Below are 22,092 nucleotides of genomic sequence, written 5' to 3'. Positions count from 1 at the left end.
CCAGGAGCTCCGATGGCCGCAGCTGCTGCAGCATCTCCATTCGTCCACCTGGCAAGACCGGAACACTTTTCGGGGGAATCGGAGAAATGTAGACCTTTTTTGATTCAGTGTGGACTGCATTTCGAACTTCAAGCGGCTTCCTTTCCATCAGAATGCTCAAGGGTAGCCTTTATCATCACGCACCTGTCAGGTAGGGCGGAGGCTTGGGCCACGGCGGAGTGGTCTCGGAATTCTCCTGTTTGCCAGACATCGGTCCTGTTCATGGAAGCTCTGTCGCGCACGTTTGATCACTCCAATCCTGGCCGAGAGGCTTCACAGAACCTGGTCTCCATGAAACAAGGTAATCGCTCTGTTATGGATTTTGCTATTGACTTTCGAACTGTTGCTGCTAAGGGTGGATGGAATGAGGCTGCTTTGTTGGATGCTTTTCGCAATGGATTGTCTGAAGCTATCAAAGATCAATTGGCTCCTCTAACCCTGCCTTCCGACGTCGAGTCTATGATTTCCCTGGCTATCCAAATTGACGCTAGGCTCAGAGAAAGAGATCGAGAGAGGAGATCGGCTGCAGTTCGGTCCTCCTCCCAGCAGTGGCGGCAGCGTCGCCCTTCACCTTCCAGTCGGGACTTCTTCCCTCTCGGCCGGTCCAGTCAGCCTACAGCGCCACCTGCATCTTCGGAGGAGCCCATGCAGGTGGGACGAGCCAAACTCAGTCCGGAGGAACGGCAGCACCGCCTAAGGGAAATGAGGTGTTTTTACTGTGGTGAACTGGGACATTTGGTGAACAGCTGTTCAGTAAAAGACAAAGCTCACCAATGAAAGAGAGGACATTGGTGAGTTGTACCACTCCTATGAGCCGTTCCTCTCGTCCATTGTCGACGGTACAATTGTTGGTGCATTCCCAGTGGCACTCCCTGCAGGCTTTGGTTGATTCTGGGGCAGATGAGAACTTCATGGACATTCGCTTGGCTGATGAATTGAAGCTGGAACGTGAACAGCTTCAAGATCCTATGGAGGCTAGTGCACTGGATGGGCGCCTACTGTACAGGGTAATTCACCGAACTCAACCTGTTCAACTCATCGTGGCAGGTAATCACCTTGAGACCATCAGTTTTCATCTCCTCGACTGTCCTCTTCATCCTCTGGTTTTGGGGCTCCCTTGGCTGTCTTACCATAATCCTCACATGAACTGGGGTACTGGGGAAGTAATTTCTTGGGGGAATAACTGTAAACTCATCTATCTGCATGATTCTTCTCCTGAGTCTATGAAGGATCCGTCAAGGAGCAGTTTGCTGGGATCTTCCAGGACCACCCTCCGGCAGCCTCCCCGTTCAAGGGAGGAGGATTTTCCAGATCTCACCAAGGTTCCCTCATATTATCTAGACCTAAAGGAGGTGTTCAACAAGGCCAAGGCCACATCTCTTCCGCCGCATAGACCGTACGACTGCTGCATCGACCTTCTGCCAGGTACAGCGCCTCCTAAGGGCCATCTCTACTCCTTGTCTTCACCTGAGCGGCTCGCCATGGAACAGTACATTGACGATGCCCTTGCTGCTGGGATCATCAGACCTTCTTCTTCACCTGCAGGAGCTGGATTCTTCTTTGTGGATAAGAAGGATGGAACACTTCGGCCCTGCATTGACTACAGAGGACTCAATGACATTACTGTTAAGAACAGATACCCTCTTCCTCTTATCTCCTCTGCATTTGTACTGTTAAAAGACGCTGCAGTATTCACTAAGTTAGATCTTAGAAATGCGTATCATCTGGTGAGGATAAGGGACGGGGATGAATGGAAAACTGCGTTTAACACACCCAGTGGTCATTATGAATATCTGGTCATGCCGTTTGGTCTTACTAATGCTCCAGCAGTTTTTCAAGGCATGGTTAATGATGTATTACGGGACATGCTGAACCGATTTGTGTTTGTGTACCTTGATGACATTTTGATTTTTTCTCCAGACGAGACTTCCCATGTGCAGCATGTACACCAGGTGCTAGAACGTTTGCTCCTGAATGATCTGTTTGTGAAAGCTGAGAAATGTGAATTTCATGTTAACACTGTTCAATTCCTTGGTTTTGTTGTATCACCTGCTGGTATACAGATGGACCCGAGCAAGGTCAGTGCTGTGGCCACCTGGCCTACACCCTCCAGTCGTAAGCGACTTCAGGGGTTCCTTGGGTTTGCTAATTTTTATAGGAAGTTTATCCGGAACTTTAGTGTCACTGCTGCACCACTCCATGCTCTTACCTCACCCCACGTGCCTTTCTCTTGGTCCTCTCAAGCAGAAACTGCATTTATGAGACTCAAGAGGAGCTTCTCCTCAGCCCCCATCCTGGTTCACCCTGACCCGTCACTTCAGTTCGTGGTTGAGGTGGACGCCTCGGGTGTGGGCATCGGGGCCGTACTCTCACAGAAATCCCCCACAGATGGTCGATTACATCCCTGCGCTTTCCTCTCAAAGAAGCTTTCTCCTGCTGAGAGAAATTACGATGTGGGTAACCGTGAACTGTTAGCGGTTAAAACAGCCTTGGAGGAATGGAGACATTGGTTGGAGGGTACCAAGCAGCCGTTTCTAGTTTGGACAGACCACAAAAACCTGGAATACATCAAGTCAGCCAAACGCCTCAACTCGCGCCAAGCAAGGTGGGCTCTCTTCTTTAATCGATTTGATTTTGTACTGTCTTACCGCCCTGGTGCCAAGAATGGCAAACCTGATGCTCTCTCCAGACAGTTTGATCCTGACCCATCCCCTAAGGTTTCAACTCCCATTCTGCCTGCTTCCTGTTTTGTTGGGGCGGTTACTTGGGAGATTGAGAAGAGAGTTTCCGAGGCAACTGCTGGTGTTCAGTCTCCGCTAGGGTGTCCTTCTAATCGTCTGTTTGTTCCCGAGTCTCTTCGTTCACAGGTGATTCACTGGGCTCATACGTCTCGGATCTCCTGTCATCCCGGTGTCCGCCGAACCCTGTTTGTGGCCAAACAGCGGTTTTGGTGGCCTTCCATGGAGAGGGGGATTAAGGAGTACGTCGCCGCCTGCAGTATTTGTGCTCAGAACAAGACCTCCCGTCGGGCCGCCTTTGGCCTCCTGAATCCGCTGCCTGTCCCCTCACGCCCCTGGTCAGACATCTCCATGGACTTTGTCACGGGCTTGCCCTCTTCTGAAGGTAACACCTCAGTCATGACTGTAGTGGACAGATTTTCTAAGATGGTCCATTTCATTGCGTTGCACAAGCTTCCCTCCGCCAAGAAGACGGCAGAGGTCATGCTGTCTCATGTTTTTCGCTTTTAATGGATTTCCCAGAGACATTGTGTCTGACCGGGGGCCTCAGTTCGTGTCCAGGTTTTGGAAGGAGTTTTGTTCTCTGTTGGACGCCACGGTCAGCCTTACATCTGGTTATCACCCGGAATCCAATGGACAGACTGAACGCCTTAACCAGGAATTGGAGACAGGACTGCGGTGCTTGGTGGCACAGAACCCTTCAACTTGGAGCAAACACCTTATTTGGGTGGAGTATGCACACAACACACTTCCTTGCTCATCCTCTGGTCTCTCTCCATTCCAGTGTGCCTATGGTTATCAACCGCCATTGTTCCCTGCTGTGGAGAAGGAGTCCAGTGTGCCCTCCGCTCAGGCTCTCGTCCGTCGCTGTCGCAAGGTTTGGAATGGGGCTCGTCAGATGCTGTTGCGCAGTTCTGCGCGTTACAAGAGGATGGCTGACCGTGGAAGAACGCCGGCTCCAGTATACTCGCCTGGTCAAAGGGTGTGGCTCTCCACTCGAGACTTACCGCTGAGGGTGGAATCCCGGAAGCTGGCTCCTCGTTTTGTTGGTCCTTTCCCCATATCGAAGGTCATCAATCCTGTGGCGGTTCGTCTCAAACTCCCCCGTGCCATGAGGGTCCACCCTACTTTCCATGTCTCCCGTCTGAAGCCATTTAAGGAGAGTCCTCTGGTCCCTGCCTCCACACCCCCTCCGCCCCCCCGGTTCCTTGATGGGGGTCCAGTGTTTACGGTCAGCCGGTTGCTGGGGATGCGCCGGCGTGGTCGTGGTTGTCAGTATCTTGTGGATTGGGAGGGGTATGGACCTGAGGAGCGGTCTTGGGTGCCAGCTCGCAACATATGCGACCCGGAACTTATCAGGGACTATCGGCGCCAACATCCTGAAGATCCTGGGCCGTCAGGAGCCGGCCGTGGAGGGGGGGGTACTGTCAGGTCTCGCGTTTGATCTAGTTTCTGTTTCTTATTGGTTTTTAGTATTTGAGTTTGCATTCTTGTTTTATTTTGGTGTCTCACATCTCCTCTTGTTTCAGGTCCCATTTCCTGTCAGGTCGTTTACCCTCATGTGATTGTTGGCCACGCCCTGATGTGTTTCACCTGTGTCTCGTTATCCCCTGCTAGTCTGTATTTAAGCCTTTTGTGTTTTAGTTCCCATTGCCAGTTCGTGTTGTATGCTACTTGGTATCACCTCGTTCCAGCTCTCGAAATCTTGTGACCTTGTGATCTCGACCTTTGCCTGTATTTTCGACCACTGGTTCTTGCCTGCTCCTATATGGTACTGTTGCCTCTGTTTTGCCTACCTGTGTACTGACTTGGACCGATTAAACGCCGAAGACTGATCTGCCCTGTGTCTGAGCCTGCATTTGTGTCCTCCTCCTCGTTCAGTTCTGACAGTACTCTCATTTTACCACATTTTGATATGAACGTGTGGACAGAAGACTGAAAACGCACACCTCCAGCTTCAGGGGCAGTTTCTTTCCAGCTGTTATCAGGCAACTGAAGCATCCTCTTACCAACTATAGAGCGGTCCTGACCTACAATCTACATCATTGGAGACCTTTGAACTACCGGTACCTTTAATCAAATTTTTAACCAGTACCTTTAATCTGGACTTTATCTTGCACTAATTGTTATTCCCTTTATCCTGTATCTGTACACTGTGGACGGCTTGATTGTAATCATGTGTGGTCTTTTCACTGACCGGATAGCACGTAACATTCAAACTTTTCACTGTACCCCGGTACTCGTGACAATAAACTAAATTAAACTAAACTGGTGAATGCCATTGGGTTGTAGGCTATGCAAGCAGAAGATGAGGTGCTGTTCTCCCAGTTTGTGTATGACTTCATTATGGCATCTGAAAGGAAGGTGATGAATGGAACCCGATACACATGGGAATGTGGGCAGAGGGGAGTAGGAATAGGGGACTCAATGGGTTGAGTGTGTGGTTGAAAGGAAGATAGAAACTGGTGATGAACAGAATATGTGTTCTCCCAGCACCCAATGAAGTCCATTTTACAGAGCTGGTAGACAACATACATGACACACAGCCAACTCAAAACAACACATGCCCTCCCTGCCTTACAGCGCCAGAGACAGAGGTTTGATCTTGACTTCTCTAATTTCAGGTAGTCCCTACTTTCTCCTCCCCTTCTCAGCTCTCCCTCAGCCCACTGGCTCCACCTCTTCCTTTCTTCTTCCCGCCCCCCCCCACCCCCACCACCCTCACATCAGTCTGAAGAAGGGTTTTGACCTGAAACATTGCCTATTTCCTTCGCTCCATAGATGCTGCCTCGCCTGCTGGGTATCTCCAGCATTTCTGTCTACCTTCGGTTTGACCTTGACTATGGGTGCTGTCTGTATGTTCTCCCTGCGACCACGTGGGTTTTCTCCGGGTTCTCTGGTTTTCTCCCACACGCCAAAGATGTGTAAGTTTGTAGGTTAATTCGCTATGGTAAAATTTTAAGTTGTCCCCAGTAGTTAGGATAGTGTCAGTGTACGGGGTGATCGTTGGTCGGCGCGGACTCGGTGGGCCGATGGGCCTGTTTCCGCACTGTACCTCTAACATCTGTATTCGAGGATTGCCTCTCTGAAACATTTTGCAAACATTGTTGCAGCCCAGACACCAGTTAGTTAGAGATGTAACAACCTGAAGGGGCGAGCTGTTATAGAGTCATAGAGTCATACAGCGTGAAAACATGCCCTTCAACCCAACCTGCCCACACCGACCAGCATGCCCCATCGACATTAGTCCCACTTGCCTGCGTTTGGGCCATATCCCTCTAAACCTGTCCAATCCATGTACCTGTCTAAACATTTCTTAAATGGGCAAGTTGGGCCGAGGGGCCTGTTTCCACGCTGTATGACTCTAATTTAATAAAAAGTTACAATTATTGTTTACAACCAGTTATTTATTATTACAACAATTAACACTAACATCTGAATATTTTACTGGAATAATTATACTCATCTTGAATGATGTTCGACGCACTCACCAACCATTATCTGCAAGAAAAGAAAACAAATTATTGTCACAGTAAGAAACCTTCTTTAATTCAGTCGAGATTCCAAGCTGCTTGTAACACAAGTTATCACATAAAAGTTGAATCCCAAGTTAGCAAAGAGACTGTTGGCGGAGGTGTATAGAGGTTTGGTCATAGTGATAAGCCTTATTCATCAACTGAAAGACGGAAAGAGATAGAGAGGCAGAGAGGTTTCAGAAAGGAGCTTAGAATCTTGGCATCTAAGGAGAGGGTTGCCAGGGGCAACGAGGCAAATCAGCGATCACGAAATGGTAGGTTTTTCACACAGAGGGTAGTGTGTATATGGAACGAGCTGCCAGAGGAGGTAGTTGAGACTGGTGCAATTAAAACATTTAACAGACACTTGGACAGGTACATGGAGAGAAAAAATGTCGATAGATATGGGCCAAATGTGGGCATATGGGACCAGTTTACAAGGGGCATCTTGGTCAGCATGCACGACAAGGGCCTGTTTCAGTGCTAGGTATGAATCTAATTGGAGGTGTGCAGTGATATCAGAGGGTTGCAAGGCTGGTGAAAGTTACAGAGAAGGAATAAGACACCGTGACTTTATTCAAACCAAACCGGCAGAGGTGTTTACAACGTGCGACCAATATTCTCAAGTTTAATGAAAATGAAAAGAAACTGCAGATGCTGGAAGTCTGTAACAAAGGCAGAAAATGGTGGAAACACTCAGTAGGTCAGGCAGCAACTGTGGAAACTAAAACAAAGTTGACCGATTCTAAAGAAGGACTTTTGATCCGAAGTATCAACTAGTATCTCTTTCATCAGATGCTGCTTGACCTACTGCAGCAGGGACAACACAATAGTGCAGTGGCAGAACTGCAGCCTTGCAGCGCCAGAGACCCGGGTTCAATCCCCACTACAGTTGCTGTCTGTATGGAGTTTGTACGTTCTCCCTGTGAACACGTGGGTTTTCTCCTAGTGCTCCAGTTCCCTCCCAAATCCCAAAGATAGACAGGTTTGTAGATTAATTGGCTTCGGTAAAATTGTAAATTGTCCCTAGTGTGTTGGATAGTGCTAGTGTACTGGGTGATCGCTGGTTGGCAGGGACTCGGTGGGCCGAAGGGCCTGTTTCCGCACTGTATCTATAAAGTCCAAAGTCTAAAAGTCCACTGAGTATTTCCAATATTATTTGTTCTCTTTCTCCGAGCTTAGCTTCAGGCTAAAGAATGGTCCCGAACCGTCCGTTCCCTCTACAGATGCTGCCTGGCCTGGTAAATCACTCCAGCACTTTGTGTTTTGCTCAGCCTTAGAGAGGTTTCTCTCCTCTTGCATTATACAACAATCCGGAAGTGGCGGCGCTGGGAACGGCTGCGGCTCGCCTGCAGTCCGTTTGTCTTTTACTTTTTTGTGTTGTTTTTTTCGTTTTGTCTAGTTACGTTTTTCGTTTTTAGGTCGTGTTTATGTGGGTGGGGGGTGAAACGGGGCTTGCTGTCTCTCCCTTCGGGGGAATACGACCTTTTTGTCGTATCCCCCTTCTCTGCCTCCGTCTACGCTGAGGCCTAATGGCGGAGCTGGCGACCTCGGGACTCTGGAGGCAGCTGACAGGACTCGCCCTGAGCTCCCGTGAGGGTGGCCCAGCCCGGGGCTGGAACTGCGCTCTCGTGAGAGCGGCCTGGCCAGGGGCTGAGAGATTTTCCCGTGAGGGGCTGTGGCCCGTCGGAGTGGCCCAGCCCGAGGCAGGAACGGCACTCCCGTCGGAGTGGCCCAGCCCGAGGGAGAACGGCACTCCCGTCGGAGTGGCCCAGCCCGAGGGAGAACGGCACTCCCGTCGGAGCGGCCCAGCCCGAGGGAGAACGGCACTCCCGTCGGAGTGGCCCAGCCCGAGGGAGAACGGCACTCCCGTCGGAATGGCCCAGCCCGAGGGAGAACGGCACTCCTGTCGGAGTGGCCCAGCCCAAGGGAGAACGGCACTCCCGTCGGAATGGCCCAGCCCGAGGGAGAACGGCACTCCCGTCGGAGTGGCCCAGCCCAAGGGAGAACGGTGCTTCCGTCGGAGTGGTCCAGCCCGAGGGAGAACGGCACTCCCATCGGAGTGGCCCAGCTCGAGGGAGGAACGGCACTCACGTGAGGGCGATCCGGCTCGGGGCTGGAACGGTGCTCCGGTGGCTGGGACGGCGTTCTGGCGGCGATGACCTGAGTCCTGGGTTGAGCCTCGGGCCAGCGGCTGCGTCCGCTGGACTGGAGGGCGGCAGCTTCGATCACCCCCGGGCCGCGGTGTTTGAACCGGCCCGTTTGCGGGGTTCGGTGAGCCGCGGGACTGTTTGTGCCATCGCCCGGTGGGGAATCGCCTCAGCACAGAGGGAGAAGAGGAGGGAAGAGACAGTAACCCTAAGATTTTTGCCTCCACCACAGTGAGGAGGTGCTTGGAGGATACACTGTGGTGGTGTTAATTTGTGTTTATTGTTGTTTATTATTGTATGATTGTATGTATGACTGCAGGCACGAAATTTCGTTCAGACCGTAAGGTCTGAATGACAATAAAGGTATTCAATTCAATTCAATTCAAACTTCCAAGAAGGCATAAGTTACTGGATGCACAGCCAGAAATCTGAATCATCGATGCAGAAACTGGAATTCAAATCCCACCAAAGCAGTTGGTGAATTTAAGCAAATAATTACAGTAAACCCTCGTTATTACGGACTCTTTATAACAGATTTTGGTTATAGTGGACGGACCTACCAACTATCGCCACCATGCCGGGCTGCCACCACCAACCCCGGCCCACACTGCCTCCCCGGCCACTTCCAGGTCACGCCTACCACAGCACTCCGGCCACCCGCGGGCCGCGACCATTGCCTCCGCCGATCCTCGCCTCTCCCCCGGCCACCAGCATGCCTGGGCCGTCAACACCTGGATTCCTGGTCCAGTTCCAGACCGAGAGTCTGAAGAAGAGTCTCGACCCGAAACGTCACTTATCCATATTCTCCAGAGATGCTGCCTGACCCGCTGAGTTACTCCAGCAATTTGTGTCCTATTGTGTATTAACCAGCAACTGCAGTTCTTTGTTTCTACTACTTACTGCACACAATGATACTCTTTTATTTAGTAATCCTTTACCTGGCTATAGCAGACAGTCGACAATAACAGGAACCATTTCCCCCGCCCATGGTCCGTTATAACGAGGATTTGCTGCAAATAAATCAGGAATTAATTTTATAAAAGCCACTCAGAGATACTGATCATGAAACCACCAAATTATTCTTAATTAAACGTCTTCACATACTCTCAGCGAAGGAAACCCGCTGTCATACATAGTGTGGTCGATATGTGACCAAACACCCACTTCCTAAATTACTATTGAAACACAAAGTACTTGTGCTATAACACCAGGATAAGCGCTCAACCAAGAATACCAAGCCCAATGCCAAAGTCTTATCTAAACTGCCTAAACACACTTATGTTATAGGACAATAACTAACTCCATATTCAATAATAAGCTACATAGATGCTAACAAGCACATAAAAACTAAGCGTGCAGTTGCCACTATATCATTGGGGTTACCAAGTGGGCACGTCCCTTCACTGATGTTTCCTTGAGTTCGACCCACGACACCTCAGGAAAGCTCAACAGTTAGATCTGGCATCCCAGAATCACCCCTCTCACCACCTATGCTCCCCATATGCACTACTAAGCAACTAACTATGTGAAGATCTACAGCCAATCAATTCACTCAAACAAATGCTATCGCTCACATCCTGTCTTGCACTTATCCTAACCCATCATCAACTAATCGTAGAGTCACAAATATCAACCTCACATGTAAAACAAGGAAGCACTTACAAAGAAATACACTGATATTGTGGCATCTTAGCTGCCCCCACAGTTTTGAAATGCCCAATATATGCAGACATTATAATATATTGGTATAGGTTCATTGTTGGTATTGGTTTATCATCGTCATGTACTGAGGTACAATTAAAAAAAATGCTTGTGTGCTATCTAGGCAAATCATACCTTATCTAAATACACAGGATATAGAATAGGGTACTGTACAGAGATGCAGAAATTGCAGATGCTAGCTTACAAAAGTATACAAAGTGGGGTGGCATGATTGTGCAGTGGTAGATTTGCTGCCTTAAAGCTCGAGAGACCCAGGTTCGATCCTGACGACGGGTGCTATCTGTACGAAGTTTGTACGTTCTCCCCGTGACCTGCGTGGGTTTTCTCCAGGAGCTCCGGTTTCCCCCCACACTCCAAATACTTACAGGTTTACAGGCTAATTGGCTTGGTAAAATAGTAACATTTGTTCGTAGAATGTGTAGGATAGTGTAATGTACGGGGATTACTGGTCGACGTGGACTCTATGAGCCGAAGGGACTGTTTCCGTGTTGTATCTCTAAACTAATGTAAACAAAGTGCTGGAGTAACTCAGCAGGTCAGCCAGCATCCCTGTAGAACATGGATGAGTGATGTGTCGGTCAGGACCCTTCTTCAGACTATAGAAAAGTACAGCACGGCTTGATACAATTCAAAATATTATACAGACTACATTATTCAAAGGCAAAGTTAAATAGGATTTTTCCAAATATTTCCCCTCTCTGTGATAGATGTCAATTTCAAGAAGCCAACTTAACGCATACCTTTGTAACGTATAAAAATTCTTTGGGTGGACATTTAAAAAATTATTTCTGAAGTTATCAATATCCAACTGGACCCAGAGCCAAATTTAATAATATTAGGATTATCAGAACACAATACAAACTTTACGATAAGTCAGAGACAATTTCTTGATTACAGTCTAATAACTGCAGAAAAATTAATACTAACATTTTGGAAAAAAACCAGCAGCCCCCACAATTAACATGTGGGTTACGGAAATGACTGAGACCTTGCACTTGGAAAAAATAAGACTTGTTTTAATTGACAAACCAGAATTTTTTGTTAGAATATGGTCTCCATTTATTGAATATTTGAAAAGGTAAATTGGTTTAACACAAAATCAGGGTGGAAACCTGAGTTTGGGACTGGATGAATAGTTACACTCAACATTTCCTGGATCTATCTTCATAATCTTGTCATTGGTAGTTTCCTTCTGCGTCTCCCTTTTTATCCCCTTCTTCTCTCTATTACTTTCTCTCATCTTTATCTTTATTCTTTATAAAAAAAACTGAAGCTAAGTAAGAAATCTGTAATTAAATTGTTGCTTACAATTATTTGTACACATGCTTCTAATAAAAATATTTATTAAAAAAAAGGAAGAAAAAAAAGAAAAGTACAGCACGGGAATAGTTTAGTTTAATTTAGTTTATTTTCCTGTGTACTGTGGTGCAGCGAAAAGCTTTTTGTTGCGTTCTATCCAGTCGGAGAAACAATTAAGCCATCCACAGAGCCCGGGCCCTTTGGCCCACAATCTCCATGCCAAACATAACACCTAGATCAACTCTTATCTGCCTGCACATAATCCTTATCCCTCCATCCCCTGCATATGCATGTGCCCATCCAGAAACCTCTTAAATACCATTATTGTATCTACTTGCTGAGCCAAAGGGTCTGTTTCCATGCTGTATCTCTAAACTAAACAAGGAACTGGTTTACAAAACAGAGAGTGTTGGAGTATTGAGGCAAATGTGATAATGACATTTGAGAGACTTTTGGATCGGCATATAGATATGCAGGGAATGGAGGGATATGGATTACATGCAGGCAGATAAGCATTGGTCTTGGCATCATGTTCGGCACAGACATTGTGGTCCGAAGGACCTGTGTTTGTGTTGTATTATTTTATGTTCCATGTTCTAAGTTCTAACTCAGTGGGTCAGACAACATCTCTGGAGAACATGGATAGACAACGCTTCGGTTCGAGTTAGGTTCGAGACCTGCTGAGACCCGACCAAAAAAACATCACCTGTCCATGTTTTCCAGAGATGCTGCCTGACCCGCTCAGTTAGAACTTAGAATATAGAACGTAAAATAGTACAACACAAGCACAGGCCCTTCGGCCCACAATGTCTGTGCCGCATTTTGTGTCTTATGTCTTTTTTTTAAACCAGCATCTGCAGTTCCTTGTTTCTATGTGAATTTTTGAAGCAATGTTTACAGATATATTTACCTATTCTGGTGATAACATAACAGTGTGAAGAAGGGATCAGACCCGAAATGTCACCTCTTCATGATACTCCAGACATGCTGCCTGACCCACTGAGTTACTCCAGCACTTTGTGTCTTTTTTTATAGACTGTGAGACAACGATATCACTGTAACTTTGAAACTCTGCAAAAAGGCAGGAATTCTAAATGAAGGATAAGGATGAAAAGGAAACACGAGGGTAGGCAGAACCAGACTTGTGATAGGAAATGGGGGAAGAATCGTTTACAAATAAGATGTTTGCCGGGTTGGTTAAAAGCTGGGAACAGTGGTACCTTTGGAAAATGACATCTTGAAAATACGAAGTAAATCAACGTGACATTTTGTTTTACTTTGAAGCCAGACTACTGCTAGGAATACATATTTATCATTTCCTTTCTGCCTCTCTCTCTGCTGCTCCCCACATAAAAGAGCCAGCCTGGTTTTGCAATCGCACTCAATCTCCGCTTGTGAATGAAATACTCCGGCGTAAAGATAGGGTTGATCCAGTCAAATTAAAGGCCGTTAATAACTTTGATCGATGACTTTGTTAAATTAAACGTCGCTCCCTGACTTAGCAGGCTTTTCATTACCCTCCTCTCTCGCTTTGAACTGTTCCAACATTTGGATGTATTTTTCGGCGCGGGCACGGGGGAGTCCAATCCCCAGATCCTCTTTCCACTGTGACTGTCGTCTCTCCCCAGATGCTGGTCACCCCACAGTAGCTGATACGGTGCAGCCCACCTGCTGAGGACAGGGGGAGTGAGGAGAGCTGATAAGGTGGCCTGCATTCACCACTGCCACAGATCAGAAGCAGCAACGGATCCCCATCACAAGGAGACTGATTAGAACCTGCTCGGCTGAATGCGGAGGGAGAATTGGGACAATTATCGGACGCTGGGAGGGGGTAAGAGCAGATGACAGGATTTAGAGTGAAAAGTCGAAATGGTTTCCAAACTCCCTCTGAGGATTAGCCATTCCTCAAGCTGCAAAAGGCTTTGAATGAATAATAGTTGCTTAAACTCTGGCAAAGTATTCAAACTTTGTACACTATTAACCCCTTGCAGCAAACTGGGGAGCTTTGAATGGATGAACCGAGATGTTTAGTTTAGTTTAGTTTAGAGATACAGCGTGGAAACAGGCCCTTTGGCCCACTGAGTCCGCGCCGACCAGCGATGTGATCTGACCAAATTCCTGAAGATCTGCATCATGACTCTAATACTCAAAGTCCTGAGCAAAGAAGGCAAGCATATTACGTGCCTTCTTTACCACTCGATCTACCATGTGGATGCTTTCAGGCAGTTTGTCAGAGGAAGCACCATTCTTTGGGATTGTATTCCCTATCAGATGGATGCAGAAAATCCTGAATCAATATTTCACACAAATAGGTCGGCACAGTGACGCAGTGGTAGAGCTGCTGCCTTACAGCACCAGAGACCCAGATTCAATCCTGACTACGGGTGCTGTCTGTGTGGAGTTTGCACGTTCTCCCTGTGAAGCCATAGGTTTTTTCCGTTTGTTTGGTTTCCTCCCATCTTCCAAAGACGCGCATGTTTGTAGATTGTTTAAGAAAGAACTGCAGATGCTGTAAAAATCGAAGGTAGACTAAAATGCTGGAGAAACTCAGCGGGTGAGGCAGCATTTATGGAGCAAAGGAATAGGTGACGTTTCGGGTCGAGACCCTTCTTCAGGTTTGTAGATTAATTGATTTTTATACATTGTCCCCAGTGCGTAGGAAGAACTAGTGTATGGTTGATCAATGGTTGGTGCAGACCTGATGGGCCGATGGGCCTGTTTAAAGGACAGTACAGAGGTGCAGCGGTAGAGCTGCTGCCTTACAACATCAGAGCATCAGTTTCGATCCTGTCGGACACTGTCTGTGCATTTTCCCTGTGACCACGTGGGTTTTCTCCGGGTGCACTGGTTTCCTCTCACACTCGGTGGGCCGAAGGGCCTGTTTGTGCAACGTCTAAATTGCAGAATACATACCCCTCCACCAACATAGTTATCTCCTTGTATAGTGCTGGAATTCTCTGCCACAGAAGGTAGTTGAGGCCAGTTCATTGGTTATATTTAAGAGGGAATTAGATGTGGCCCTTGTGGCTAAAGGGATCAGGGGGTATGGAGAGAAGGCAGGTACAGGATACTGAGTTGGATGATCAGCCATGATCATATTGAATGGCGGTGCAGGCTCGAAGGGCCGAATGGCCTACTCCTGCACCTAATTTCTATGTTTCTATGTTTCTATGTATGTAACCACACTTTCCATTTATTCATTGGCCCTAATATTCAGACGCTATGTAGGTTGCTAGATAAATATGTCTTGCTTTATGTCAGGTGAACTGTGAGCATTTTATCCCACGATAATTTGTGTGTCTGCAAAGGTGGGTCGCTCCCTCTAAGTTTCCTGTTTTGGACACTAATTGGCTGCTTGCACTTGCCATGCCTCAGGGGCTGGTTTTGATATCTAGGCTCCAGGCAAGGTCTCGCCCATTGGGACAATGGAACAGGTAATTACCTGCTCAGTCGGCACTAAGTCCTGCCATGGTTTCTGCTATGTACACCTACACCCCTTTGGGGCCTCACAGTAATGCAGCGTTACAGTTGCTGACTTTCAGCGCCAGAGACCTGCATTCAATCCTGACTACGGGTGCTGTCTGTACAGAGTTTGTCCATTCTTCCCGTGACCATGTGGGTTTGTCTCCGAGTGGTCTAGTGTCCTCCCACACTCCAAAGTTGTACAGGTTTGTTGGTAATACAATACAATACAATACAATACAATACAATACAATACAATACAATACAATTTATTTGTGTCATTTGAACCTCATTGAGGTTCAAACGAAATTTGGTTTCTGCAGTCATACACACAAGAAAAAGAACCAAGACACAACACAATTTACACAAACATCCATCACAGTGAATCTCCTCACTGTGATGGAAGGCAAAGTCTTATCTCTCCCCTGCACTCCTCATTCCCCTCCCGATTTCAGAGTCAAAGCCCCCGGCGGGCGATGGTAAGTGTCCCGCGGCCATTCAAAGCCGCGCCGGGTGATGCAAGGCCGCGCTCCAGGTCTTGGTGTTGGAGCCCCCGGCGGGCGCTAGCAAGTCCCGCAGCCATTCAAAGCCGCGCCGGGCGATGTAAGGCCCTGCCCCAGGCCATCCTCAACCCCGCAACTCGGGCGGGAGAAGTCGCCGTTGCGGAAGCCCCGAAAAGCGGTCTCCCAGCAGAGACCCGCAGGCTCCCGATGTCACCGTCCACCAGACCTGCCTTCGGTAAACTGCCTTCGGTAAAGATTGTAAATTGACCCTAGTATGCAGGATAGTGCTGGTGTACGGGGATCGCTGGTCAGTGCGGACTTGGTGAGCCTGTTTCCGCACTGTATCGCTAAACTAACCTAATTAAGCACTTTTGTTGACAGTCGGGAAGTCTTATATTGATGTGTTGGTGAAATGGGCTGAGTAAAAGCAGATGGAGTTCAATCCTGATAAGTGTGAGGTAATGCACATTGGGAGCAGTAATGAGGTGAGGACATAGAGTCATTGAGTGATGCTATTCTGTTGCTCATTTATTCCTTGGAACGCAGGAGGATGAGGGGTGATCTTATAGAGGTGTACAAAATCATGAGAGGAATAAATCGAGTAAATGCACACTCTCTTGCCGAGAGTAGGGGAAATGGAGAACCAGAGGATATAGGTTTAGGCAATTTTTTTACACAGAGGATAGTGGATGTATGGAACAAGCTGCCAGAGGAGGTAGTTGAGGCAGGTACTATCGCAAGTTTAATGACCATTTGGACAGGTATATGGATCGGATAGGTTTAGAGCGATATGGGCCCAATGTGGGCAAGTGAGACTAGTGTGTGGATGGGACATGTTGGTTGGCGTGGGCATGTTGGGCCGAAGGGCCTGTTTCCACATCGTGTCACTATATGACTCAATGAGTCAAACAGCATGGAAACAGGCCTTTCAGCCCAACTTGCCATGCTGACCAAAATGCCCCATCTCCATGCGGTCCTGACCTCCCAACTACTTCATTGAAGACCTTTGAATTCTCTTTAGTCTGACTTTACCTTGCACGTAACGTTATTCCCTTTGTCCTGTCTCTGTACACTGTTGACGGCATGATTGTAATCATGTTTTGATTTCTGCTGACTGGATAGCACGCAACAACAAAAAACTTTCCACTGTATCTCAGTACACATGACAGTAAACTTAGGCAGAAATTCAATAGGGAATATACAGAGAGATCCTGCCATTCAGTAGTCAATTATTGCCATATCTCCCAGACAGAATAATGAAATTCTTACATTATACATATATGCCCCCATTTGCAGATTGAAGTGTTTAATAGCCTGAAGCCTGTAGGAAAGAACCTGATCCTGAACCTGGACGTTACAGTGTTCAGGCTCCTGTACCTTCTTCCCGATGGCAGGGGTATAATGAGCGTTTTCAAGGACAATTGAAGGCATACTGCCAAGGTTAAAGTCTGTGGTTACTTCAGCTTCCTTACTGAGCAATAGCAAATCTCAGCTCCAGGGGAACCTAATTCATTAGTTCATGTCCATAAGTCATAGGAGCAGAAGTAGGCCATTCGGACCATCAAGACAAACTAACCATGGTGTGAATAAATTGCCCCTTAGGTCCCTCTTCAATCTCTCCACACACAGGCCTTTACGCTCAGGTTTTAGAATACTCCACTATTGGAAATATATTGTGGGCATTCACTTTAACTTCAAGATCTTATACACCTCAATAAGGTCACCCCTCAGCCTCCTACACTTCAAAGAAAAAAGGTCCCAGCCTATCCAACCTCTCCCATACCTCATGTTCATAAATTATGGGAGCAGAATTAGGCCATTCGGCCAATCGAGTCTACTTCGCCATTCAATCATGGCTGATCTATCTTTCCCTCTCAACCCCACTCTGTTGTCTTCTCCCCCTAACCCTTGACAACAATAGACAATAGACAATAGGTTGACGACCTTACTAATCAAAAACCTATCAATCCCTGTTTTTAAAATATTGCATTGACTTGGCCCCCACCGCCGTCTGCGGCAATAAATTCCACAGATTCACCACCCTCCGACTAAACGCGCAGTGTGAGACAAGACTGAAACCTCGGTAGGTCTGGTTAATTATTGGAGCGGGCGGTGGGGACAGCAGAGAGTGGCATCTGCCCTGGAGTGAGGGCGGCACTGACGATGTTCGCAGATTGGGCCGTAAGTGCGGCCGGTCCTGTTATTTTCTCCGCGGTGCCCATCTTTTAGGAAATGCCAGGCGATATAATTGTTGCATCTGTGCGGAGGAGGTGCAGCTGCTCCGTGACGTGAGGTCTCTCTCGCACTGTGTGGCGCAGGAGTTAATGAACAACCCAGAGCCTGCTTGCACAAGGGTTCCGTCTTTAAACACTGACTGGTGTGTCTTGAGTACTTAAAACATCGGGAGGTTTCCCTTCACTTCCTAATCCTGGGGCTTTCACCATTATCCGACCTTGGATGAAGTCTCAATAGTCAGCCAGATGAATGGCAATATACTGACGGCTCCCCTGAATAAAATGTCCTTTCTTTTCTAAGTTAAAATGGCACTGTTTTCCACTTGCTTTCCTGTAAAGATGAAGTAAGCACGTACTGTGCAAACTCAAGAACAGCTTTCTGAAACAATTTCCTGTATTAGTTTAGGAAGGAACTGCAGATGCTGGTTTATACCAAAGATAGACACAGGATGGGTGTCGTTTCGGGTCAGACCTCTTGAGTTTGAAGAAGTGTTCCGAGCCGAAACGTCACGCATCCTGTTTCTCCAGAGATGGTGCCTGACCCGCTGAGTTTCTCCAGCACTGTGTGTCCATCTCTTGTATTAGTGTAGTTTAGAGAGATACAGCATGGAAACAGGCCCACCGAGTCCACGCCGACCATTGATTCACCCGTTCACACTAGTTCTATGTTATCCCACTTTCTCACTCACCGTGCACACTAGCGGCAATAAACAGGGGGCCAATTAACCTACAAAATCCCTACCAATCCCTGTAATGCATGCCTGTAGATTCATGTAACATCCTGGTGAATCTCTTCTGATGCAACTGATGATACAACATCATCGAAGACTTGTCCTACCCCAGACATTTCTTCTCCCCGCTCCCATCTGGCAAAGGTACAGAGCTTGAAAGCACACACCACCAAACTCGGAAGCAGCTTCTTCCCCTCTGTTATCAGACTTCTGAATGGTCCTTCCATAAGCTAGGGTAATGTCCGATTCACCTCTACCCTAATGAGGACGTTGGACTTTGCCTATGGAACTGGTGCGCTACAATGCTGAGAACTATATTCTGCACTCCGTGTTTCCCCCTTTGCTTTACCTATTGTACATGAGTTTGGTTTGAGTTGGTATTATCTGATCTGATTGAATAGCATGATTGAATAGAATTCACTGCACCTTGATACACATGACAATAAATAGTTTTGGGATGGCACGGTGGCGCAGTAATAGAGCTGCTGCCTTATAGTGCAAGAGACCCAAGTTCGATCCTGATTATGGGTGCTGTCTGTACGGAGTTTGTACATTCTCCGCATGACTGCCTGGTTTTCTCCGGATGCTCCGGTTTCCTCCCACACTCCAAAGACGTACAGGTTTAATTAGCTGTGGAAAATTTGTCCCTAGTGTGTAGGATAATGCTATTGTGCGGGGTGATCGCTGGTTGTCACAGACTCGGTGGGCCAAGGTGCCTGTTTCCGTGCTATATTATTATAGTCTAAAGAAAGCTGAACATAAACCTAAATCTAAACCTAATGGGGATAGAAAACTATTTATTAACCTTTTAATCTTTCTCATGAACACACTTTTGATGATGACTCCTTTGAAGTCCTTTTGTGTTGTTTTGCTACATGAAAATGGTTAACACATGCACAGGAGGGATTAAAAGGTTAATAGAATTGACTCTTATTCTAAACCGTGGGTTAGGCAAAAAAAAAAACGAGGCACTGCCTCAGTAATGAGATTTTGCAATGTTGTGAAGCAAGTTAAGGTCCACTGTGACTGAACTGGCTGGCTATTTTGGCTAGGGTTTGCCATTTTCACTGTGCCTTCTTTCAGAGTGCATTGCCCTTTGATGACATGAGCATCTTAATTGCAGAGCATCCTACAATGGGTAGCTGGCTACCGATACTCATTAGGACCACGCGCTGACAGGGTGTCTCTGATAAACTGTTGCAAGTCGAAAGGAAGATGGTGCCATTTTAACTTTGTTAAGAAAGGACATTTTATTCAAGGGAGCCGTGTCAGTACATTTCCATTCATCTCGCTGACTCCTGTGACTTCATCCAGCTTTTACACTCCTGATTAGCTCATTACCGGGGTTAATCATCTACATTAGCTGATAGAATTACTATTCAAGTATCAAATGGTGCTATCCTGTTCCCTCTGAGCTAAAGTGCAGTTCACGTGAATTTGCTCTAGGTCTGCGCATTAATGTCTGTGATTTCTGCTAATGGCTACAGACTGCACAATATGTTTGGTCATTAGTTCCACAAATTGTCATGCAGTGTTACTCACACAATTTGGCACTCACACAACACCAGCCAGCTTTAACTCCTTGTGAGCAGCAACCATAGTCTTCAAATAGTCATGGAGTCATACAGTGTGGAAGCAGGCTCTTCGGCCCATAATATTACTAAAAGTTTCATCTGGACCACTCCCAGTCTGCTTTGTATTTAAATTTGTGCAAAAACGCTACCCTACATCGCTGGGATTACTTGCCACCTTACTCACCGTTCTCTTCTGCTCCAAGCTACCAAGTTTTGTTCCGATCGGTGGAAGATTCCAAAAGTTATAAGGTTTAAAAAATCGTGAGATCAGCAGATTGGTCTTCTCGTCTGTCAGTCACCATGAAGACTGCACAATGAAGACGCCCCTTCTGGCACCTGCTGGAGAATAAAATCCCGGAGGTGGGGCTGAGTCCACAAGACGTGCACCCGCTGTGAGTCCCCATCGTGCCCCCAACCCCTTCCCCTCTGGTCCCCCTCGCTGGCTCCTGCCCCCCTCCCCCGTAATACCGCACTCTCCCCAAGGCTCTTCCCTGTCTTTTCACCGAGCTCCATCCACCCCCCCCACACACCCCTCCCTCCCACACACCCCTCACAACCCTCCCCCTGCCCACACACACGCACACCCCGAGCTCTCTCCCCCCCCCCCCCCCCTGCGTCTTTACTGCAGCTGCGGGAGGCTCTGGATGAGTCGGCCCAGCCCGACCCAGCCCAGCCAGTGCCGAGTTGGAGATGGCGCCGATGTCTCCAAACGGAAAGCGGAGATTCCCAGCGGAGGAGAATGACCAGCGAAGCGACCAGAGCCCGCTGTGAGTCCCCATCGCACCCCCAACTCCTTCCCCTTTGGGCCCCCTCGCTGGCTCCTTCCCCCATCCCCCGTGATACCACATCTCCCCCATGGCTCTTCCTCTGTATTTTCTCCGAGCTCTCTCCCCCCGCCCCCTCAACCCTCCCCCCACACACGCCAACCCCCCACACACCCTCCCTCCCACACACCCCTCCCTTCCACACACCTCTCTCAACCCTCTCCCTGTCCATGCACACCCCTCTCCCACACAGCCCTCTCCCTCAACCCCCCCTGCCCACACATACTCCCCCACAATCCCTCCCTGCACAACCCCTCCCTGCCCACACGCCCCCCTCCACCCCACAACCCCTCCCTGCCCACACGCCCCCTTCCACCCCACAACCCCTCCCCCCACAACCCCTCCCCCACAACCCCTCCCCCCACAACCCCTCCCCCACAACCCCTCCCCCCACAACCCCTCCCACCACAACCGCTCCCTGCCCACACGCCCCCCCCCTCCATCCCACAACCCCCCCACAACCACCTCCGCCCACATACCCCCACAATGCGCCCCCCCACAATATCCTCCAATGCCACACCCCGCCCACACACCCCTCACCCCCACAAACCCCCCTCTCTCCCACAACCCACCCCCTCTCCCCCACAACCCCTCTCCTCTCCCCCACAACCCCTCTCCTCCCCACAATCTCCCCTCCCCTCACAACCCCCACAAAACCAAAAAAACCCTCCTCCGTCACACCCACCGTCCACAACCCCTGTGGCTTCACATTTTACACCTCTTCTATCTTCATCCCGCACTTTTCGTCTTTTTATCACTGGCCTTTGTCCAACCGTCTGCAAATCAAAGCCCCCCTCTCACCTGCCTTCTCCTCTCTTCCAGATTATCATGCTATGTCACTAAACTAAACTAATCTAATCTAAACTAATCTAAACTAGACTAGACTAGACTAGACTAAACTAGATTAAACTAGACTAGACTAGACTAAACTGGACTAGACTAGACTAGACTAGACTAAACTGGACTAGACTAGACTAACTAGACTAAACTAGACTAAACTAGACTAGACTAGACTAAACTAGACTAGACTAGACTAAACTGGACTAGACTAGACTAGACTAGAATAAACTAAACTAAACTAAACTGGACAAGACTAGCTAGACTAAACTAGACTAGAATAAACTAAATTAGACTGGACTGGACTGGACTAAACTAAGCGGTCAGGATGTTGCTACATCCAATAAACCCACAATGGTCTTAAGGAAGAGTTCCGTTTGAACATTTTATTACTTTTATGGGTTTTGGCTTCTCAAGGGTATTAAGCCTTGTCAATGCAGAATCTGTGATTCTGTTCATAAACC

The 22,092-nt window shown here is 47.9% G+C and overlaps 1 long non-coding RNA gene across 1 annotated transcript; it reads right to left on the bottom strand.

The window, feature by feature from the left end:
- Positions 1 to 6,218: 6,218 nt before the first annotated feature.
- On the bottom strand, positions 6,219 to 20,194 carry LOC116972117. The gene is made up of 3 exons (XR_004411725.1): positions 20,152 to 20,194; positions 9,381 to 9,452; positions 6,219 to 6,278 (listed from the first exon to the last, which is right to left on the bottom strand). It is a non-coding gene; the product is annotated as an uncharacterized LOC116972117 (long non-coding RNA).
- Between the last annotated feature and the right edge of the window lie 1,898 nt (positions 20,195 to 22,092).

This window comes from Amblyraja radiata, chromosome 1 (genome assembly GCF_010909765.2).
Source record: "Amblyraja radiata isolate CabotCenter1 chromosome 1, sAmbRad1.1.pri, whole genome shotgun sequence".
Taxonomy (NCBI): Eukaryota; Metazoa; Chordata; class Chondrichthyes; order Rajiformes; family Rajidae; genus Amblyraja; species Amblyraja radiata.
This window is presented reverse-complemented; position numbering and strand designations above follow the sequence as displayed.